Source organism: Eumetopias jubatus, unplaced genomic scaffold, assembly GCF_037043125.1.
Source record: "Eumetopias jubatus isolate StellerSeaLion01/CBP00866 unplaced genomic scaffold, mEumJub1_p1.0 scaffold_10, whole genome shotgun sequence".
NCBI lineage: Eukaryota > Metazoa > Chordata > Mammalia > Carnivora > Otariidae > Eumetopias > Eumetopias jubatus.
Genome location: NW_028274816.1, coordinates 28,735,134 through 28,753,501, shown reverse-complemented (window position 1 = coordinate 28,753,501; position 18,368 = coordinate 28,735,134). Strand labels below are relative to the sequence as shown.

The following is an 18,368-nucleotide window of genomic DNA, read 5'->3' as shown; positions in this document are numbered from 1 at the left end:
AAACTATACAAAAAGACAGACGATGCTGTAGAAAAAAGGAACATACATTTTAACCACCACCCCCCAAAAAAGATATCCAAATGGCAGGTAAACAAACAAATAGGTTAAAACCTCATCAGTCATCAAGAACATACAAATGAAAATTAAAACCACAATGAGACACCAATGTACATAGACAGGAATGGCTTAAAATAAACAATATGAAAAATACAGACATCCCTAAAGTGTCGGCGAGGCTGTGAACACTTGGAAATATCACACGCTGCCTGGGAGTATTAATTGGCACAACCACCCTGGAAAACTCTTTGACACTATTAATAAATTAAAACTGGTTTGTGTGTATTGTAGGACTAAACAATGAGTAAATATATAGATATGTGAGTCATGTTTCTCCCGACAGAAGTGAGAAACAAACAATGAACAAGGAAAGCCAGAGAATAACCTTGAATGATAGGACTGGAATTTTGAAGCAAGAAAAATATGGTTTCAGTAGTTTCTACTAAGGGGCCCACAGCCAGTGACACCCCAGGAGAACTAGATCCCAAGCCTTGCTTTCTAAATGCCATTCCCCTCTCAAAGGAAAACAGGGCTCGCTGGGGCAACCGTGGGGTAGCCACCAGAAGAGCCTGGAACATTTCCAAGCAAGCATCATGAATGGATGTTAAATTTAAACTGGGGTAAACTTTGAAGAAAAGAAGGCTATTTACATAGCCTTTGAGTATCTTTCCATAACTTTTAGCAAATTACAAAATAAAATAAACTCATAAGGGTGAAGATAGATAACAACTTAGCCAAGTAATCAAAATTCACGAAAAGAGACAAAACACCAACAGAAAGAGTCATATGGGCTCCCAGACATAATTGCTTCAGAAGGACACATCACTGCACATATCCAAAATGCATAACCATGATTGACTAATGAGGAAACATCAAAGAAACCCTAACTGAGGGACATTCTGTAAAATATCTGGCCTGTGTTTTTTTTCACAAAAGACCAAAGAAGGCTAAGGAACTCTTCTTTTTTTATATATAAATTTTATTTATTTGAGAGAGAGAGAGCATGCCACCCATGTGAGTGGGGAGAGTGGTAGAGGGGGCGCAGAGAGAGGCAGAGGGGGAGGGAGAGGGAAAGGGAGAGAATCTCAAGCAGACTCTGCGCTGAGTGCAGAGCCCAACTCAGCGATTGATCCCACAACCCACAACCCACAACCCAGAGATCATGACCTGAGCAGAAACCAAGAGTCGGACACTTAATTGACTGAGCCACCCGGGTGCCCCAGAACTCGTTCTGATTCAAGGAGACTAGAGACATGAGAACAAGATTCAGCGTGGGTCCGGAACTGGATCCTTTACTGTAAAAAGACAGTTAAGGAGGATGTTATTGAAGCAATTGATGTACTTGGAATATGACCTATAGAATAAACAACAGTATTATTTGATGTTAAATTCCCTGAATTTGATAACTGTACTGTTGTTATGCAAATAAATATCCTTGTTCATATTATATAACATAGAGTTATGTAATATTATTAATAATAATAATATTAATACAGAAGTACTAAGGGGTAAAGGGCCTGGTGCATGCAACGTACCTCCAAATGGTTCAAAAAATATAATGTATATAATGTATTGATATACAGACAGATAAGTGGTAGGAAGGTAGATGATTGGTTCAGAGATAGATAACAGAGAGAAAAAATAGATAAGAAATATCTTTCATTTCAGGGCACCTGGGTGGCTCAGATGGTTGGGCATCTGCCTTCGGCTCAGGTTGTGATCCCAGGGTCCTGGGATTGAGCCCCACATCTGGCTCCCTGCTCACTGGGAGGCCTGCTTCTCCTTCTCCCTCTACTGTTCCCCCTGCTTGTGCTCTCTCTCGCTCTCTCTGTCAAATAAATAAACAAAATCTTAAAAAAAAAAAGAAATATCTTTCAACTGCTCTTTTCTCTGACAGTTTACTTCTTCCTTTATTTAATTTTAATTATCTTGTTTGTGTTTCTTTCTTCAATTCCTTTTATTAAATTTTCACTCAAATCTATTCTCCCTTGGCACCATTTTAAATTTATTAGCCATTTCTGAAGTATCTTTATTCTGACATATCTTATTTCAACTTCTATCCTGAACTCAGCCAACTCTGGTGATATTTTTTCCTGGTTTTTCTCCATTTTTGTTCTTAGTTTTTGAATATTTGATTTTAGGGGGTTTTCCCTTTAAATTTTCCACATGTTATTTTGGGGTGATATGTACAGTTTATTCTGTTTTGCTGGTAATTCTTCTCCACTGAAATGTGTTGATTCCCAATATCTGTGATCTTCTCTCATTGGTTTTGAATGAAGCTGGTCTCATTTTCCCTTTGGAGAGGCATTTCATGTGAAAAGTTCCTATAGGAGTCCCTCCACTGTCAGTGGAATGAGTTACACTTTCTTTAATGATTGATATGTTTTTAGAGGTCATGATAGGCTTTTGAGCTTGGGTAAATCCCCCCACCCTGTAGCCATACATCCCACTTAACTTGCAGTACACCGTGAGGAAGTCAAGATACTATTCTTAACCATAGTAATTTTTTAAATATGTATTAAAGAAACTGACAGGAAAAGAATGCAAAATAAAATAAAGACCTTAAAATACTAGAAAATACAAAATAGAAGGCAAGCTATTTCATATAGCACCTATACCACGTGTCATTCCTTTAGTTTCATTGGATCATAGTCTCAAGTGAATTCCTGAGGCTAAGCACACAGTGCATTCATTTTTCTAAGTAATTACATGTCTTCATATTGTCTCTATTCTATAAGACATTTGCTTATTTGATTAAAGAATTGAAGGTTGAAAATCATTTCTTCAGAATCGTAACAACACCGCTCAGTCATTCTGTACCATCTTATTTCTGTGGTTGAGATTTGTGATACCATTGTAATTCCCTCCCCGCCTTGAAGTGATCATTTTTTTCCCTCCCTAGAAACTTTTGTGTGGGTTTCTATTTAATCCACCAAATGCTTAAGAGTGAAGGTTTTTTTTCTCTTCCTATTGTTGGGAACTTGCCGCACATATACAATCTGAAGACCTAGGTCTTTTTGCAAGTCTTAGGGAGGACATTGCACACTTGCTTTGGTAACTTCTCTTCCTCTCTTCCCCACTTCCTAGAACAACCATCACTTGTGCATTGGAATTCCTACAATAAACCAATATGATCACATTCTAAGAGAAAAGAAGCGGACGTTATTCTCACAAAATATTTAGAAATGGTCTGTAGTAGACTCAAAAGAGCAAAAATAATTATAAAATTAGTAGAGGTTAAATGTTATGTGAGAGGACTTCAGAGAGTGACCGGGCTTCACATGCCAAACTTCAAAAATATAGTAAAACTGAAGATCCAGCTGAAAGAAAGGTGGTATTGAGAATAGTCACCTCTTGGAGCACCTGGGTGGCTCAGCTGGCTAAATGTCTGACTCCGGCTCAGATTATGATCCCGGGTCCTGGGATCGGGTCCTGGGATTGAGCCCTGTGTCAGGCTTCCTGCTCAGCAGGGGGTCTGCTTCTCCCTCAGCCCCTCCCCCTGCTCCTGTGTGTTCTCTCTCTCTATCCCTCTCTAATAAATAAATAAAATCTTTAAAAAAAGAGAGAGAGAGAGAGAATAGTCACCTCTCTGATCAAGTGAAATTTGTTTCCAGTTTTTATGAGGCAAAAGATGTTTTAAAAAAACCCAACTCTCTGAGGTACCCAAATGCAAAGATACAATAGAGGCCATTTTTAATCTCCAATCCTCCCTGTTTTCAACGTATGTTTAACAATAACCGGAGGTTTGTAACATTAATCAATTAACGTGATTCACAACCTATGATAATTCACATTTCCACTGTGTAGTCACTTGGACGAATCAAAATGTCCTTTATTAGTTGGGCTCCCATATACATAATTTTTCCTTCCCATGGGATGTTGGCAGTGTGAACAATTATCACAAGTATAAAAGAATATTTATTCTCTTACCAGAAATCAAAGGCTGCTTAAATTTCAAGAGGCTTTAATTTACATGAAGAAGTCAATCTTACAAACAATCTTCATGTGAAAATATCTCAATTTAGTAAAAAGCCAAGCACAGAGTCTGGAACCTGGCACAGTACCTGACAAAGGGTGCCCAGTCAATGTAAAGAATTAATGTGTTAAGAAAGAAACTTCACTTCCCTGCTCAAAACTCTCTAACGGCTTCTCATCTCATTGCAAATAAAACCAAAGTCTTTACAATGGCCTACAACCTTCTACATGATCTGGCCCTCTCCCTCTGTCTCATTTCTCAGTATGACCTCTTCATTTGTGTAATCTGCAGTACTCATACAGACCTCCCTGTTGTTTCTAGAATATTCCAGGTGCACTGAGGATGTTGCCTTTGTTCTTCCCCATACCCTGATTTTTCTTCACCCAGACACCTGCACAGTTTTTTCCTCTTCTTTTAAGTCTCAGTGAAAACTTCCTTCACTGACCTCTCTGAATTTTCAACCTTCTCTGCACACATCCTTCCCTGCTTTATTTTTCTCTTTTGCCCTTATCATCATTTAATGCATTATAATTTTCTTTTTTCAACCTGTTTATTATTAGTATCCCATCGACAGATCACGCTTGGGTACTGATAGAAACTGATGAATATGAACTCCAAGAAAGCAATAATTTTAGCCTGTGTTCTTCCCAGGACAGTGCTCAACACATAACTGCTAAATGAGTGAAAGAATTAATAAGCAAAAGAATAAATGAATGAAGGACAACTCATAAGCTGAGACTGGAGAGTTAGAGAGAGGCCAGATGATCCAGGGCTCGTAAGTCAGGTTATGGGATTTTGATCTCGTCCCAAACACAATGGCAGGGCATCAAAGGTTTTGAGTGGGCCACGATATGCTCTAATTTACATTATAAGTTTGTCATTTATAACAAGAGTGATAACTGGAGGAAGCAGAGAGGAGGCAGTAATCCAAGGTTATTGTGGTGGCTCCAGTCAGGACGGTGGTTGTGAAGCTAGAACAAGATGGGATATTGTCACACTGGTGTGGTGCTAAGGGTGCCATCAGGAGAGATTGCTTGAGGGATGAGAAAGTTGTCACAGATGTTCCCTGAAAGATAGAAGGGGTATAGACTAAAGAAGTCTCATTGCATTTAATGACATGGAAGTCCCTGCTAACCGCAGGAGGGAGGGAGAAGCAGTAAGGCTACTCACAGAAGACAGGGTCTCGGGAAACCAGCCTGACAATCCACGGGAAATCAGTAGTGTGGATAACTTGGCTTTGAGAAGAGACGGCAACGGTTTTTAAGTCAAAGATATATTGATCTCACGTGGAAGGTGGGGGGGAACAGCAGGCATACCGAACCCTAGTCCCTTCCTATGCCATCTTACAAACAACCCTCAGTCCAATTCCACTCTTCTCGGCAAAATGCCCTTGAGAAAGGGGAAGTAGGTTAACCTTCCCTAAGTTACTCATTCTACTGTTTAACCCCAGCTTTACAAACTAATGCCCTTAAATCCTAGGTAAATCCTCCACAGCGCAGGCTATTTTAGGACCATAATCTCTTCTCACCGCATGATCAAACCAACTATCTCTTGAAATACAGTCAACTTTTGTTCTACCTTTTCAGTACACTGAATATAAAAGTTGAAATAAGAGTCTGAAAGGGTAATTGTATGTGGTTATATTTCTTTGTCACTAATTTCAAAAGTCCACATAAACCATAATTCGCTATGTCTTTGCAAATGTTATCTTGTATTATAATCTTTTTTTTTCTTTTTTACAGAGGGAGAGAGAGGGGTCGGGGGAGGGCAGAGGGAGAAGGAGAGAGAGAATCTTAAGCAGGCTCCACACCCAGCACAGAGCCCAACCGGAGGGCTCAATGTCACACCCCTGAAATCATGACCTGAGCCAAAATCAAGAGTCAGACGTTTAACCCACTGAGCCACCCAGGTGCCCCATTGCTTACAATCTCTTAATTGTTGTGTTGTTCAAATATTCTGAATCTGCCTACTTACCTCATTTGAAAGTTAGTCCAGTTACACTTTCTTATAACCTCCAATCATCTCCTTGAGTTTTGATGCTACTTAAGTTATAGTTTTTCAGAAAGTGAAAGAAGAAAGTCTACAATAAGCTATGATAGAAGTGCTCTGGCCTCACTGACAAGTATACTCTTGTATTTTACTTTCCTCACCCATATTTTAAACTGTATTTCCAAACTTTGCCATGTTAGGAAGCTCCATACAAATGAATTCGCTTCCTAATTAGAAGGCTCAGTCATGTAAAAGGGAGTATATTTTCAATACCTACAATACTTAAACTGTTAGAATCAAATAAGAATAATACGTGTCCTCTATCCTATTCAATCCTGTGCCTGCCAGAGAATAGGTACTTTGTAAATATGTGCTGAATGCATAAGTGAGTGAATGATAACATTTCACATTTTGGCAAAATGCGTGGTGGTCTAAATATTCTGATATTGGGGGTGCCTGAGTGGGTCAGTCAGTTAAGTGTCTGCCTTCTGCTCGGATCACGATCCCGGGGTCCTGGGATCCAGCACCATGTTGGGCTCCCTGCTCAGCGGGGAGCTTGCTGCTCTCTCTCCCCACCCCCCACTCTTGCTCTCTCTATCTCTCGCTCTCTCTCTCAAATAAAATCTTAAAAAGTAAATAAATAATAAACATTCTGATATTGAAGGGGAAAGGAAATTACTACGTGCACTTAGAGGTGTGTAATGTGTTCATGTCAGTGCTATCCTATAGAAATTTCTAAGATGATAGCAGTGTTCTACATTGTGTTGTTCAGTATGGTTTCCATCAGCCACGTGCAGCTACTGAGCATTTGAAATGTGGTTTGTACATCTAAGGAGCTGAACTTCTTTTTTTTAATTTTAACTAACTTAAATTTAAATAGCCACATACAGCTACAATAGAAGACAGGGCAGGGACGCCTGGGTGGCTCAGTCGGTTAAATGTCTGACCCTTGGTTTTGGCTCAGGTCATGATATCGAGGTCATGAGATCAGCCTTTTGTGGGGCTGAGCACAGAGTCTGCTTATCCCTCTGCTCCCCACTGCCAAATAAATAAATAAAATATTTTTGAGTACAATATTTTTATTTATTTGAGAGAGAGAGAGAGATAGCACAAAGCAGGGGGAGTGGCAGGCAGAGAAGAAGCAGACTCCCGGCTGAGCAGGGAGCCCAATGTGGGACTCGATCCCAGGACCTTGGGATCATGACCTGAGCCAAAGGCAGACTCTTAACGACTGAGCCACCCAGGTGTCCCAATAAATAAAATCTTAAAAAACAAAAAATAAGATGATGATGGTGATGATGAAGAAGAAGAAGAAGACAGTGAAGCTTTAAATGAATCTATACATGTTTGGTCCAGAAAAAGTATTCCTGTCCTTTTAAAAACTAAAAGAATTTCCTGATATGCCCCACACCATGTTAAAAAGAAACTAATTTAAATGCCAGTTTTAGATGTTTATACCAGTTTTAAACATCAGTGTCAAAGAGTCAGGTTAGCTGGAGAAACACAGCCTGTGATGGTATCCACTCCACACTCCTCCGCCTCAGTGGTTCTAATCTGCTTCAGGATTTACGGTATTCACAAAATGTTTCCGCCATCCCTGGGGCTGAATTTTTTCAGGCTCAGCTGTAGCCATCTCTGAGTGTGCCTGGTACAGAGTAGGCATGTTAGTATCCAGCGAATGCATACACAGCAAGGTGTATGTGCTGCTTTTTTCACTGAGGTACAAGTTGGTCTATGCAGCACAAGAGTCGACTATTACTCATGCATAGACAGAAACATAATTAGGGTTACCACATACGCGCGTTTAACCCAGGCGACAGAAATTTAAACTTGCAGTCCTAATGTCCCCGTCTGGATTGTTAGCCTCTTTGATTCTCAAATGTATCACTATTCAGAGTCCACCAAATCCCTACTCTTCATCAACAATCCTGAGCTGTATTTGTTTGGATTGCTACATTTTGGAATAATCAATGCATTATGATGATGGTGATGATGATGATGACGATGATGATGAAATTCTCCTTCTTGTTCTGATCATTGCAAATGTATGTTACAGGTATTTGATTAACTACAGTATATTCTTATCAAGTAAAAAAAATAATAATATTGAAATATAAAAGCCACTTGGTTTCCATAAAAAATTAAAGATCTTGGCTTAAGTCATAATTAAAAAGGAATTATGTACAAAATTAAGACAGAATGATGAAATTAAACCCTCGCTGCTGCCCCCCATGTATTACAAGGAACACTCAAGCGAGTTGAGAACCCACTTCAAAACCAGGAAGCGTGTGCTCACACTCGAGGATGCCCCCACTTCTGGCCACGCCCACATTACCGCGCATCAGAACCGAATTATAATTCCTGTGTTAAACATTGTTTAAGCTAATTTGAAATGTAATTGCATAATCACATCAATATAGTCATAGAAATGTGGTTTTTACAGACAAGGTATAATCATTTTCTAATTACCAATTAAGAACTCTCCACAGCTTATTAGAAAATAAAAGCCTAGAATAGCTTGGTAAATTACAGTAGGCAAATTAACCCAGTTGCCCTCTGGAGCTCCTCAGGTGACAGAATTACAAATAATTCACTGTGAAACCCTAGCTCTAATTTGTATCCTGAAACGAAAATTCATGCCCCCATGCTCTACACCTTTTCCTCTTCACTACCAGTTTGTGTAATTCAAGTTCCAGGGGAGAATGATATTGATTCCAGAGACTCTGAGCAGTTGCTTTGTTGTAAGTGCCAGTGAAAGACCAGTCTTTGCAAATACAAATGACTCGAACATGGTCCATTCGTACAGTAAGGTTTAAAGTAGCTTCAGAGTTCCTGAGCGACCAGTCTAAGTAGGTGCCTATATTAATATAGCACGTGGGCATAGGATGAGCAGTCAGAAACACCTGGGTTCCAGCCCAGCTCTCATTCTGACCACTGACCCCCAGGGTCCTTATGTACAAAATCAGAATTTGCCCCACAACTACCAGGTTAGAAGGACAAACGAATGAAATAAAGTAGGCGGAAGTGCTCTCTGAGTCTCACTATGCACATGACGTTAAATATTTTCAGGTATTCTTGGAGTCAAACTATCTTATAGTGAAAGAAGTCCTTTCTCTAGGAATCAGAATGCCCAGCAGACTGATAACCATCCACAGAGAGCATGGTGGGCTGTGTCCTTAGGCCTGAAAATCTCGGTAAGAGAACTTTCTCTGCCTTCAGAGTTTCCAACCCAGGCCTCTTAACCTGCTACCTCTAAGAGTTTCCAAATCTGCCCTAAAAAATATTGCTGGAAAGACCAGCTCTGTGTTTTCTCCCAAATTGGATCTTTATTCCCTATGCACCTCAAGATTGCAGGACATTTCACTCTACCTCTGAAAATATTTTAACCAAGATCCCTAGCTTCCATCACATATCAAAACCAGCTCAAAATTTCCACACACACACAAAAAAAAAAGGAAAAGAAAAAGAAAAAGAAAAATCCCTGCTGTTGTATTGTGATATTGGCCCTGCGTGGCCAGGAAAAGCTTTGCTGGTTACTCTTTTCCCCAAGATAGCATTTCTGTCTGTGCAAGCTCTCAGGTCACACTGAGAATCAGGAAATACTTCTCTCACAAATTTAAGGGGGAAAAAAGGCAGAGATCACTACCTCACCTCTGGTATGTTCTCTCCTCCCATAAATTGTGGTTCATCTAACCTCCTGTGCCTCCACAGCTCTCTGATATCTTCAAAATATTTCTTATTAGGATTTGCAGGGGGAGGGGGGCATAGGCATACTTGCCTGCGGTGTCCCATTACATCACTCCTGGGAGTGGAAGTCACGTCAACCTCTTTGAATTCTGGTCTAATATATTTTGCCCATATTCTTTAAGTAAGTTTAAAATGAAACCTTGTTTTTATTTAAACTCGGGAGTCCAATTTTCTAATAAATGGCCTTTTTGACCTTGAATCCTAACTGGTGTTCTTGCAGAAAATTTTATTATTTCAATATATTCTCTACTCCAGAGAAATTGGTACTACAAGTGTTTGGCTTTGTTCTTATCCCACAGAGAATGGCCACTCATGGGATCACCTAAAAAGTTCCTTTTGACATTGCCTTAGAGAAGATATTAATCATAGAATTCTCTTAAGATCATATGATATCTATTCCATAGAAATGAAAATAAAATTGAACATGTTATTTATGCATTATTAAATATTGTGTGGTAATTCCCTCCATGTATCTAATAAAGAAATATAAGTACAGAGAGGTAAAGTAAATTGCCAAAGAGTATAGCATTACCTGATGGAAACATTAAAAAATAAAATTAGCCCAGATTTCAAGGATTGTCCTTCTTAGAGTTCTGGCTCCTACCTCTATTTGACTTAATAAATGCCCCCCCCCTCCGCCACATTCACGGTTCAATCCTTCTACTGTGGATAAGTGATGTGTTATGGTCCAGCCCCTTCAAACAGTTAATTCCAAAGCCCCAAGTATGATCAGCAAAAGGAAGTGGTAAGAGAAAAATGCAGGCTTTAACTCTGTAACAAGTCAGTCTGTTCCTTGGTAAGATCCTGAAACAGCAAGAACACTATTCAAGATGCTAAAGTATTTGCCAACAATTGAGAACAATTAAAAATTTACTAATTCATAAAGAGTGACTTATAAAAAGAATCCCTCCTCTTTCATGTCAGGAGTATATTTGAAGAATCCACAAACGAATCACTGTCAGATGCCCCATGGGCAGGTACCCAAAAGGAACCCCCAACAGTTGCCGACACACAGGTAACTAAGGGCACCACTTGAACAGCTTCGAGTGCTGTGCTCAGTACAGCTATTTATTTAATGAGATAAAATATATTTCGGGCCATGATAAAAAAAATAATACTCTTCACTTTGTATTATCTAGGAAATTGCTTGTGGAAATTGCACAGAAGGAAACCAGATAACAAAGGTTTTAATCCCAGCTTTGTCAATAGCTAACTGTGTGACTGTTAGCATGTCTGGATTTTTTTTTTTAAAGTCTGTATTTACTTATCGGTAAAGGAGGAATAATGTACACATTCCTTATTTACCATATGACATGCAAATGAGTGCAAATCTGAAGCAATTTTTGAACCACATATCGCTACACACAAAGAACATGTTAACATAAGAGAAGTTAGTTATTTTTGTAGAACTGTAGATCTGTCCAAAACAAAGCCACTTTTTAAAAAAGTTTTTTCAAATAACATAAAATGTACTATTTGTTTCAGAGGTACAGGTCTGTGATTCATCAGTCTTATATAATACCCAGTGCTCATTACAATACATACCTTCCCCAATGCCATCGCCCAGTTACTCCAACCCCCCACCTCCCTTCCCTTCAGAAACCCTCAGTTTGTTTCCTGAGATTAAGAGTTTCTTATGGTTTGTCTCCCTCTCAGGTTTTGTCTTGTTTCATTTTTTTCCTTTCTTCCCCTATGATCCTCTGCCTTGTTTCTTAAATTCCACATATCAGTGAGATTTCATATGATAATTGTCTTTCTCTGATTGACTTATTTCGCTTAGCTTAATACCCTCTGGCTCCAACCATGTCATTGCAAATGGCAAGATTTCATTTTTTGATGGCTGCGTAATATTCCATTGTATATATGCCACATCTTCTTCATCTGTTCATCTGTTGATGGACATGTGGGCTCTTTCCATAGTTTGGCTATTGTGGACATTGCTGCTATAAACATTGGGGTGCACGTGCCCCTTCAGATCACTACATTTGTATCTTTGGGGTAAATGCCTAGTAGTGCAATGGCTGGGTTGTAGGGTAGCTCTATTTTCAACTTTTTGAGGAACCTCCATACTGTTTTCCAGAGGGGCTGCACCAGCTTGCATTCCCCCCAACAGTGTAGGAGGGTTCCCCTTTCTCCACATCCTCGTCAACATGTGTCATTTCCTGACTTGTTAATTTTAGCTATTCTGACTGGTGTGAGGTGGTATCTCATTGTGATTTTGACTTGTATTTCCCTGATGCTGAGTGATGTTGAGCACTTTTCCATGTGTCTGTTGACCAAACAAAGCCACTTTTATTTGTGCTGATTTTTCCTCATCTACTACAAATATATAAGTAGAAATAAAATCCAATGGAAGACACAGAGATTTTCTTTAATGGGGTTGGTCACTCCTGCCAGTTCCTCTTTTCCTAGTGGAATAGAGAGTTCCTTTGATCAACACCTGGATTTAGATATTTCACTCATTCTCAGGTAACACTAGATCAACTGTGTATAAATACATTCACATCGAGAGTGATATGGCCGCTTTTTGGTGTCATCAATTCCACCTAAAGTACTTAGAGAAACGCACGTTAGTCTTTGTCAGAATAACAACACCAACAACAAACAGATCGCAGTATTGAGAAGGTAAGAGAGGTGAGGTCTATAGCAGCTAAAAATAGGGGCCGTTTCAGTGCAAGCTTGTAAAAAAGTAAAGTAGAACAACAAAGGTGAGGCCTTGGAAAAAAACATGGCATCAGTAACAGACCAGGGGTTTAGGTGATGACCAGTGTGGTTTTACTTCTAGGTTTTGCTAACAACTGGCATGAATTACTTTAGGGCAGAGTTCAAATCATAAAAACCTAGTGCATTTTTCACTCTAAGAGGATTACTGAAGTTTTACTGAAAACCTAGCCTGTTCATATCACGCCAGCTATTATGTCTTTAGAGTGTCAGGCCCAGAAATGAAGTAAAACAGTTTCTACAGAAAAAGTAGTTTGATATTATGCAAGAAGATAAAAAGTAAATTCATGTGGCTTTACACTGATTTATGTACCGAGTCAGGCTTTGCAACTATATCTTATTCCTCTACTGTAAGCCTTAGAAACTGGAACTGGCCATCTGGTTTTGCTTTGGGAGCGGTGTGTGCAACTTTCTACTGGAAGAACTTAGCTACTGGTTTTCATCTTTCCAACAGGGACTTCACTGCCCTGTGAGTGTGTGAAGATGCCAGGCTGAGCCATGACATGGAGAAGTTACCCAGGAGTGGAGTCCCAAACATGCAGTGGGCTTTGTATGAGTGAAAAATAAATCCTTGCTCTTTTAGGCCATTGGAATTTGGGGATTGCCTAGCATTTGACTGGTTCTCAAGGGGTCACTGCTAAAAACCTTAAAATATAAATCTTAGAGTAGCATTGGCTTAAAGAAGAAGCAGTAAGGGAAATCATATTACAAGCTGGGAAGATGGCAGGCCATGTGATGAAGCAACACAGTATTTGCTAAACAGTCATGTCTGATAACCTTTGAGAGCGTCCATGTGCCTAATCATATGGTAGCTGTATGGGAAGTAATTAGACAACAGAATGTTAATAGCATGAGTTGCTTATTATTGGATACATATGACAAAGCATTTCAAGAGAGATTAGCTGAAAAAAGAATTTCCACTTGTAAGCAGGAATAAAAAGGATTAGAGAGAGTCCAAAAATCCTAGGATTTGCAAAAGTCAGAACAGACAACAGCACCCCATCCCCAGCTGGTGAAAGATTACAGGTTTTGTCCTCATTCCTCTCTAAATGCATCTTCTCCCACACTGATGTAACAACCACGTTTCACGTGGTTGATCATTCCCTCAAAATACTTCCTTCATTTGGCTCCCAGGTCATGCCACTTTCTGTGTCTCCTTCTTTCTCACTGATCACTCATCTAAATTTCCTTTATGGTTCTTCTCCATCTCCCTGACCTCTGAACACCGTAGGGCCACTAGGCTTTGCCCAAGGCGATCTTCTCTATTGGTATGGATGCTCACTCCTTGGAGCTCTCAGGCTTTCCAATACTCCATGTATATTGACAATTCCCAACTTCTGCCCCAAATTCTAGCTGTCTACTTGACATTTCTGCTAGGATTGCAAAGAGCCATCTCAGACTTTCTGCGTCCAAAATTGAATGCATATCCCCCCAAAACAAACACCTGATCTTCCAAACCTGATGTTCCAATAGGCTTCTCATTTTAGTAAATGGAAATCCCATCCTTCTAGTTTCAATGCTATAAATTTGCCCCAAGCGACCCTGCAACAATAGACAGCAGCCCGTTTGGTCTTTGATTTTTTTGTAAACTCAATATGGAAGCTAGAATCAATACCTCCTAAAAATACCTAATTTTCATTCCAGGACTAAAGAAAAAGGTATCTATTTTTATATTACAGCATTGGCTTCAGAATTCGATACAAAGATAGACATTTGCACCCTTATACAAGTATCACTCTTTGGATCACCTTAAATATGTCACAGGGCCTGCATTTGGCTGAACAAATGAGCTACTAATGACCCTGCTCTCTCTACCGTGTGTTCTCCTGACACCAGGAATATTATTCTTCCTACTATTTTAAGATTCCCTGCACTCGTATTTTAAGATGTTTTTGCAAATTCCCCCTGTACTAGTTTTAAGATTAGATTTCTATTTCAGAGTTCATATTGCAGTTTAAGGAAAACTAAATCCTCTTACAAATCATGTGTCAAGGCCTGAATACCATCATGGCTGAATGTAACTAACTTAGAAAGATAAGTGAGTTTACGCTCCTAGAACCTAGTAACACAGCTAACAGCATCCCGGATGATACGCTCTGATAGGTACTTAACATTACTTAGAAGATCTCAGTCTGAAATCTTACCTCTTTTGCTAATGGACTCCCTCACAATAAAATAGGAAACAGAATTTGGGACTAAAGGAGACATTTTAGTCACTCCTTCTCTTGCTATTCATAATGGATTCTCTTCCATGTTCCCAGCTCAGTATATGTTTTATTTTAGTTTAATGTACTTGGATATCAGTAAGTCCAAACTCAAGTCCGTTTTTCATCAGCTAGGACACTACCTGCAGATGCCCAGGCTTCATTTAGAGTTAGCCACCCAAGCAGACCAAGCCAGAGTCTATCCGGTTATGTCAGCCATCTTGCGTATAAATCCCCCTTTATACACTGTTTGCCATGAACACTGCTGTGCTGGAATCAGTGACCTAGAAATGCACATCCATTGCAAGCAAGTTGAAATGAACAAACCTCACTTGCACCCTGTAGTTGTGGTGGTATGTGCCCAATATACTCAGTGCCTCAAAAGAAAATGCAATGTGAATATCCATTTGTCCCAATTCTGGGCTCCATTAGGGTAATTATAAATCAGTGCCCCTAGTGTGAATGGAATACATGATGCTCAGAATAATGCTCATTTTGGGGAACCATTATATTCATTTGTAACCACCCCATCCACATAAAGGAAACATCCTTCCTTTCATTAGTCTGGGAAAATGATCCATCAAACTCTCTCTCAGTTGAACTAGTGGAAACATTTTAGTCTAATACACTGTCTTGATGTTTCCACCTTTAAAGCTCGAACATTTTCCTGTTATGTGCGCTCAGGCACTGCTCACATCCACAACCTCATGTATCCCTTTGTCATATCAGGGTCACAGCAGCTAACCTTTTAAACAATCTATATAGAGCTGCAGCAAGCTCACAGAAGGAAACCAATGCAGCTGGTAAACAAGAATTGAGAAGTTCATTTTCTGTGAGCCAGTGAAATCCATTTGGTTCTTTATTTCCTTTTCCCTCAATCATTTATTTTACACATCAAACACAATCTAGGTTGTTGCATTTCTCTGGCCACTAGAAGGAAGTTAACATATGTTGCTACGTTATTCCCTGCCTGCCATCCAATCTCTAGTGATTGATCCTGGGAGAATTCATTCTGGGAATTTTACTAGAGGTCCTGGGAAGAACCATCACCCATCACCTTTCCCCATGGGTTTGCCTTTTTGGTTTTACAGGCAAGCTAATCCCTAAAGGAAAACTCTTTCAGTAATGAGTGGGCTTTTTCCATGGACCCAGTAGTATGCTACAGCATGCTAAAGACATTAAACCATTGACTTTTTAATTGTGATTTAATCTTACACATATGGAAATGTTGCCCAGATGAATTCTAGTTTCTTAAAGATATTCCATCATTTTATTCCCATATTGTCTTCCTCAGTGCAGAGCATTGATTAGGGAGGGGTTACATAAATATTGAAGAAATGAAGGCATGAATGAGTAAAAGCAAATTGTGTGTCACTGTTGACTTCTAGGATGTTCTATTCATGTTTTCTTCAGGAAGACTCTGCTTTACTCACTGGTTGTGTGTGAGTGTGACTGTGTACATATACACATATGTACGTAAATTATTTCGTATTTTTACTTCCTACTATAGTTTGGTTCTAATCTGCAAGACTGCCTGCATCTTATCATGAATGACAGCTTGCCATCCTCCTCATCCTCAACTTTGGTTCAAGCTGACCCTTTCTACTGTCTCTGCTCAGCTTCTTCACAATTTCCAGCAGCAGAGGACACCACATACTGGACAACTGGAGATTCAAGCAAAGTATGGCATGAGCTTAGTTGATAAGGGGGATGAGAACACTGACAAGAGGGAAAGACGGCTGTAAAATTGTTTGTGATATGTTGCCATCACTATACTAATACTTTTCCACTGTATAGCCTTTTTGTCCCCAAATTATTTTTGTAGATATCAATTATTAAAGCTCACAGTGCTCTGAGTCATATCACGTGATTTAGTTTGTGCTAGCTCCACAACTGTCATATGAACCCAATACTGGAGTTTCACTGGTCATATTTCTGAAGTAATTTGGGCCATGTCTCAATTTCCCATTTCCAGAATTTTTTCCCTATTAATAAAAAACAGTCAAAACAGGATTCAGAGTCCTTTGAAGCAATCAGAAAGGACAAAGTGCTCTGTCAACCGGGTATGAAAATCTTAAAACATTTTTTCCTCAAACAAAGAGGAAAGGCTCTTTTTCTTAAGATGTAAGGAAAGGAATATAAAGTGAATTGTTGATTCTACTATATCGATAACTGCGCCATAAGAACACTTACACATAAACTTCCAAATGTCTTGCCCCCCACCACCATGCAAAAACCCTATTTAATTAAGGTTGCTGTCTTTGATTTTTAAATACATTTTTTTTAGAAATAGAAACATGAACCCAACAAATAAATAGCCACATTTTGATGACTTGAATGTGTTTGGAATGTTGAGAATCTATTTACATTTTAATAAGATATTTCCTCAGTGCAAGTCTTAGATAAATCTCCATAGAGATGAGGCTAGGACACAGAATTAAGAAGAAAGAGGCGCCCTTGACAATTTGGAGAAAAGGAAAGATAAGCAGAGTAGTGTTTAATAGAAACAGATGTGGATGTAATCCCTTTAGGAAGAAAAAATCGGTACAAATATAACATAAGAGGAGGAGAAACGGCTTTAGACACATATAATGGAAAAACCTGGGGAGCTTTGAGAACTCAAGCTAAGAATGAGTTCATGACTCAGACTCTCTTCTAATTCACAGCCCAACAACTGGTGAATTATGTGGATAATGTGAAGAAAGACATGGTGTTAAGTGCAATATGTTATTTATAAGAAAGATTAACAGGAATTTCTGGAATTAGCCATGGAGGGCTAAAGGAAGGATCTGTCAGCCTAAAGATGTATAAATCATATTTATATAGTCACAGATATATAGGCTGGTCAGCACATCTCCAACGGATGACCAGCAACACTAGTTTCTATTCCAGCAGGATGGATTTGAGTTAACATTAAGGAAAACCTATTGACCAAAGGTTGAGCATTAAAATACATTAATGGAAGTCAGAGAATTCTATTGACCCCATTTAAAAACAAAATGGCCATCTATTTAGCTCTGCAAAGCTTTGCCCAGCTTGAAGGAGTACAAAATTGACCTAAAGTTACAGTCCCACCACCAGGTGATAAATGGTTAATGGTTAAAGGATTAGGAGAATTTGAGAGGAAGCCAGGGAGATGAACATGTGTCCCAGTACACACTGAGCCAGAACAGCCTCCTCACCCTTCAAGGGTATTCTCTCTCCCTCTGAGAAAATATTTCCCTTCCTTGTGCTTTATGTTTTCCTCAATTTTAAGGAACTGAGACTATGTGACTCCTCCACTTTGCTCTTTAAAGAAAAAGAGATGAGCAGAGATGCTGCCAAGGAAAACTGTTACCTGGGGAGGATTGAGAGGCACAGGTATGCAAATCTTCTCTCCTAAAGGGAAAGAATAAAAAGGAACCATTGTGACTCCTCTAAATCTTGACCCTCAGCCCCGCATCTCAGGCAAGAACTTGAACAGAACTTTAAATATAGTTCTCAAAGCTGAACCACGTCATTGATGGTTACGACAAAAAATTGTGAACAGCATCACAGTGAATCAACTAATGTCAGTGACTCAACAAATCCAAGCTTGCGATCGCTTTAAATAACTCTCTTTGAGGTGAAGTAAAATTTCTCCACCAATAAATTTATTCTACATGGATGTGGCTAAAATGTAGTATCAAAGCAAC

General features: G+C 39.3%; 1 protein-coding gene across 1 annotated transcript in view; it reads right to left on the bottom strand.

Annotated features, from left to right (window-relative positions):
* Nucleotides 1-18,368, bottom strand: part of LOC148163179 (uncharacterized) — a 184,910-nt gene that overhangs the window by 63,122 nt on the left and 103,420 nt on the right. The window lies entirely within an intron of this gene.